Raw genomic sequence first — 6,525 nt, forward strand, 5'->3', positions numbered from 1 at the left:
TACATTACTATTTATTAATTCAATCCAAATTGAAGAAAAGAAAATATTAATGAGGCTACTTTAAAAATATTATCACACATAATGCGCGGGTCCAAGACTAATAGTAATAAGCACACAGGCCTTAAATTTCACACATTTCAATTCCCAAATAATTCTTTCAAACCACAATCACAACACTTTCTTAGGTACATAATGTGCTAGTACAGACGTTTAGACAATATAGATTACACAGTGTGACTAAAAACTGACCAAGTAGTGTATATTAGCCATAGATTCTCCGGTGCTTTTATTAGCATAGAAAGATTATTTGTCCACCATCCCCCCCCCCCCCCCCAGTGTTTCCAAATTAAAAGTTGTTTTTATTTCTTCAATCAGGGAATTTCGTTACGATATGGCAAACATAACTAAGTACTACTTTTGCAGGAACATGAATTTTGAAGAAATCAGATTGTGAGTGATCAACAAGTTAACGACAATATAGTTTCAATTTAGACATGAATTAAGGATATAATAAAGTGACAAACAGAATGGAAATTTAAAAAAAAATTGCAATGTCAAACACAGTGGAAAATGATCATGATTAAAAGTTCATCCAATGTGGAAAAGGCAACATAGCATACAGGGAAGGTAAATTTAATATCTTGTGAAGTGTCAAACACCATCCCACCATCCAAATTGTCAAGTTGATATAATTATGCAATGAAAATGGTAACAAAACCACCCCACCATCCAGATTTTCACGTTGAGATGATTAGGAAATGAAGATGGATACAAAACCACCCCACCATCCAACTTGTCAATTTTATATGATCGGGGATATATTGGTCATTTCAATTTGTTGATTTATATATATATAGCCAACATATCACTAGTTAGCCTATACAACACCAAATATATCACCAGCTTCCTTAATCCTTCTCCAAACCAAATGACGCTTCACCAAACCAATTTTTGTGCATCCTCGTCTTATTCCATATACCTTCATCTCATGATTCTTCTCTTTCTCATTTCCCTACTCTGCTTGCAACCCACCATTACTGCCGCTGCTCCAACAAACGAGACTGATCGTTTCGCTTTGCTCAAATTCAAAGAATCTGTGCCTCAGGATCCCTATAACATATTGAGCTCATGGAATGACTCTATGCACTTCTGCAACTGGCTAGGAGTCAAATGCGGCCATCGGCACCAAAGAGTCACAGTCTTAGACCTACAAGGCCACAAGTTACGTGGAACTCTGTCACCTTACATCGGCAACCTCAGCTTTCTTAGGTCCATCATCCTCCAGAATAATAGCTTCTATGGCAAAATTCCACAAGAAATCGGTCATCTGTTCAGATTGCAAGGGCTCTATCTCAACAATAACACAGTGGAAGGGGAAATACCATCCAGCTTGTCCAACTGCTCCAATCTCAAGTTCTTAGATCTTGGTGTGAATAAGCTTAAAGGGAAGATTCCAACTGAGGTAGGCTCTTTAATGAAACTCAAATTACTTCAGCTTGGCGCTAACAATTTGGTAGGAGGGATCCCGCCTTCTCTAGGAAATCTTTCTTCACTCACATATTTTCGTGTAGCATACAATAATTTGGTGGGAAATATTCCAAATGCCATAGGCCAATTAAATGGCTTAGTATTTTTTGCAATTTCGGTTAATAACTTGTTAGGTACGATCCCTCCCTCTCTTTACAATGTGTCATCTCTCCAAACCTTTGCAGTTACATAAAACCAACTTAATGGCACACTTCCAGCCAACATAGGCCTAAATCTTCCAAATCTCCAAAATTTCCTTTTTGGTGGAAATGAGTTTTCTGGGCCAATCCCTACTTCATTAGGCAATGCAACTCAGCTTCAAAAAATTGATTTAGGTATGAATAAGTTTTTGGGATCAATTCCAACAAATTTGGGAAATCTGCCTAATCTTTTAGTGCTTGCTTTGAAGCGAAATTATCTGGGAAAGAGCCTCCATATCTTCACATTGTTGACAAATTGTAGTAGACTTTATATATTGGATTTAAGTTCAAACCAATTTGATGGTGTTCTGCCCAATCCTGTATCAAACTTCTCCTCCCGACTCAATGGATTATATCTTGGAATCAATGAAATATCTGGAACTATTCCTGGATCATTAACGAATCTCTTTAACTTAATTGTCTTGGGCTTAAATGATAATCACTTCACAGGCGTCATTCCTACTACTTTTGGGAAGTTTGAGAAGATGCAATTTTTGGGTTTAACTGGAAATAGATTGTCAGGAGAAATCTATGATGCACGAACACGGACACTGATACGGTGACACGGCAATTTTTGAAAAACAAGGACTCGACATGGCGTAGACACGGCAATTAAATAATTAATTAAATTTTATATTTAGGCATATTTTTAAATATTTTTAGACATAAAATACGTTTATGTCTAGAATTTAAATTATGTAAGAACTACAAATAAGTAAACTAACACTCAAAGTAGTACAATAATACACATAAAATGTTTAGAGTACAAACCAAAAGTTTAAATAGGCTACATTCAAAAGCTACAATATTCATTTTTAGTTTATACTTTCAGTATTCATTTTAGTAAAATCATCTACAATATTTAAGTTTAACTTTAATAAATTAATATAACTACAGCAGTAACAATATTATATTATATGGTAGTAACAACTAACAACATTATATTTGGCACATAATGATAGTAACAACATAAACGTTACATTATATCCCACTCTCACACAGTGACAGTGACAGTGGGATTAAAAAGAAAAGCGTGTTGTACTTATAATAAGTGAGTATTTAACTTAAGTAACCCACTCACCCAAACGTTGCCAAATATCTGAAAGAAAAAAAAACAGAGAGAAGCTTAAAGAAAAGAGGTCGGACCTGACGTTGTCCACGCCGAGAGAGAGAGAGAGAGAGAGAGAGAGAGAGAGAGAGAGATCGGAAGGGACAGGGCACGGTGGCGACGGCGATGGAGCTCGCCGATCGGCCCAATCTAGCTCTGACGATGGACAGAGGGTAGCGGCAACGGCAGTGGGCAGAGGTTAGAGGGAGGGTGGGTGGGTTGAGAAGTGAGAAATTGAAAATTTGAGATGTGGGTTTCGGTCTAATGACTTCTCAGACTTGTTGTTTTAGGGTATATCACAAGATCAATGGTATTGGTAAGTCCATCTGTCAAAATATGTGATTTTCTTCTCTCTCTTTTTTTTTTTTTTTCACTGTTGGCGTGTCGGACGTGTCGGCGCTGCGTCGAAGCTGTGTCGAAAAAAAAAAAAAAAGACACTGCTTGGACACCAAAGTTCGACGAATCATACTGGTTCCGGTGTCCGATATGTGTCGAACACTGACACGATGCCAAAAATGGCGTGTCGGTGCAACCCAGGGAGAAATACTAGCCTCCTTAGGCAACCTTACCCAGTTGTTTAAAATTGACTTACATGATAACAAATTTGAAGGAACCATACCTCCAAGTTTAGTAAACTGCCAAAATTTGCAAATCTTGTACATTTCACAAAATAACCTTAATGGATCCATACCCCAGCAGCTTATTGGTACTTCTTCACCACTACTAGACATCAATTTATCTCACAACTCATTCACAGGCAAACTACCATTTGAAGTAGGTAATTTGAAAAGTATCTACAAATTAGATATCTCTAACAATAATTTGTCTGGTGAAATTCCTATATCTATAGGAAATTGTTTGATCATGGAACATCTTGAACTGCAAGGGAATTCCTTTCATGGAGCCATACCATCATCTATGGCTTCTTTGAAAGGTCTTCGACATTTAGATGTTTCACAAAATAACCTTTCAGGACCCATTCCAAAGGGTTTAGAGAAGCTGCTTTTCTTAGAAAATTTGAATCTTTCATTCAATAATTTTGAGGGTGAGGTACCAATTGAAGGGGTTTTCAAAAACATAAGTGCCGTATCATTGATTGGAAATACTAAACTTTGTGGTGGTATATCAAAATTGCAATTGCCAAAATGCCCTGTAAATGTTATGAAACCAAGAAAATCCATTGGATTCAAACTAGCAATTGTAATTATTTCTGTTGTTCAAATTTTCCTTCTATTTTCATATTTTCTTGTTTGGATGAAAAAATCAAAAAAGAAATCACCTTCAACGATTTCAACAATGGACCACCTTCCAAATGTTTCATATAAAGCACTCTATCAAGCAACTAGTGGATTTTCTCCAAGTAATTTAATTGGATCTGGCAGTTTTGGCTCTGTATATAAAGGACTTATTCATTTGGAAGAAAGGCAAATTGTTGTAAAGGTCCTTAATCTTCAACAAAAGGGTGCTTCCAAGAGCTTTATGGTTGAATGTAATGTCTTTAAAAATATCCGGCACAGAAATCTTGTTAAGATAATAACATGTTGCTCTAGCATGGATTACAGTGGGAATCAATTCAAAGCTCTAGTATTTGAATTCATGACAAATGGAAGCTTAGATTTTTGTCTTCATCAAGGGCTAGACAATGAAAACCAATCAAGGAACTTGAGCCTTCTTCAAAGATTAAATGTTGCAATTGATGTGGCTTCTGCAATAGATTATCTTCACAACCATTCTTTGCAACCTATCATTCATTGTGATTTAAAACCAAGCAATGTTCTTCTTGACAATGACACGGTTGCTCATGTAAGCGATTTTGGTTTAGCAAGGCTCCTCCCAATCACCAATGATTCTTTTGGAAAGCAAACTAGTACAATTGGGATAAAAGGATCAATTGGTTACATTGCTCCAGGTAACTTCTTTTGAATTCTTCTAGTTAAACCCTCAAAAACATCTTTACATGTATTGTATTATTTTATTTCAGAAAATTACCTTACTATAGAAGCGCACCTAGCCACTCAATTCACAATTTTATGTTAATTGAAGAATTTAAAAGAAAAAAAAAAATCAGATTCTCAAAACAAAAACAAAGAAAAAAAAATAGCAAACAAAAGCTTTAAGCATGTTTTAAGCCTTGATAAATTTGATTAGTTGAGACATTGCTTTCTCCATTGACTAAGTATCTTCGTTTGTCAGGCATTTATTTCCCCAACACTATATGTTTGTGATGACTGATGATAGCTTGTCAACTTATTATAGCAAATATGGTAGATCTGGTCTCAAAACAGTTATGTGCTATAGTTTGTGACATTAACTCATAACTCTTGTCCTATACTGAAGAGGTTGTGCTATAGTTTTTGGTTGAACATGGGGCAGCTGAGGCATTCATAACTACAGAGTCCAGTCCAACTAGTCCATACCATTAACCATATTTTCCATGCTACACATAAATCAGAAATATTGCCTGCTTGTTATGAGTCTAATGTAGATTGTAATACTGATATGGAAGGGAGTGAATTTCTTAAAAAAAAAAAAAAAAAGATTTGTCCCGCATGAAAAAGTTTACAAAATTTATGTAAAATAACAAAAATACCAACAAATTTTTGATAGATAGAGTCTATGAATATAACATACTAAAACATGCACACGCGCACAAATTATCAATGCTTCTAACTTGGAAGTTGGAAATGATGGCTTTTGTCTTCATGTTCTTCTTTAGGTTCAACATTTGTTTTGCTATTTTGAATATACAACGAAATGAAGTTGTAATTGCATTAAATTCCAAATATCATTGTATGAAACTGAAAATTTTCCCATACATGTCATAATTAAATTATAGAGTATGGCATGGGCGCTGAGGCATCAATTGAGGTGGACATGTATAGCTATGGTATATTACTACTGGAGATGTTCTTAGGAAAGACACCCATTGATGACATGTTTAAAGATGGTCTCAATCTCCACAATTTTGCTAAGATGGCACTACCTGAAAAACTTGTTCAAATTGTGGATCCAATCCTTCTACCAAGAGAAGTTGATGAAGCTCCAACAGCAATAGTGGCAGCTAGAGAATATAATAATGGTAATGAAATTCAAGTAGACATGGAAGCTCAAGGTATTCCAGACTTGTGCCAAATGGATCCCAATGTGCATAAATGCTTAGTATCAATCCTTGAAACTGGACTTGCTTGTTCAATGGAGTCACCAAAAGACAGAATGAAGATGAAGGAAGTTACCAGGGAACTGCATTTGATCAAAAAAGCTTTTCTCGATATTTCAAATTTTAATTTGCCTATATAATAAAATCATCAATGATAATTATCTCCTAAAATGATCAAATAAAATGGAATTGTGAACGTCATTTTTTTTATATTAAAAAAAAATTATGAACTTATTCTTTTATTATCTTGATAAATGGTTTTAATTTACAAATAGATTTTTTTTTTCGATTTTCATCAATAATCAAATGTTGGACTAAAAATTTTCATACTTTTAGATCCAAAACCTTACGATAGGTTCTTTCGTATTTAGTTTTTTGAAATGGTCTCATACAAATGCAATAGTTGTTCTTGTTTATTACTTTCATGGTTTTTCTTTATAGTTTGGGAAATAACGAATATAACTAACTTTGTACTTGGACTGCAGAGCATGAAACTACGAGAAGAGGTCGCTGAAACTTCTTTCATGTCCCTG

At 35.0% G+C, this 6,525-nt stretch overlaps 1 pseudogene; it reads left to right on the top strand.

The window, feature by feature from the left end:
• The first annotated feature begins 885 nt into the window (after window positions 1–885).
• LOC142639995 (uncharacterized) lies at window positions 886–6,132 on the top strand (annotated as a pseudogene).
• The last annotated feature ends 393 nt before the right edge of the window (window positions 6,133–6,525 follow it).

Source organism: Castanea sativa, chromosome 6, assembly GCF_040712315.1.
Source record: "Castanea sativa cultivar Marrone di Chiusa Pesio chromosome 6, ASM4071231v1".
NCBI lineage: Eukaryota > Viridiplantae > Streptophyta > Magnoliopsida > Fagales > Fagaceae > Castanea > Castanea sativa.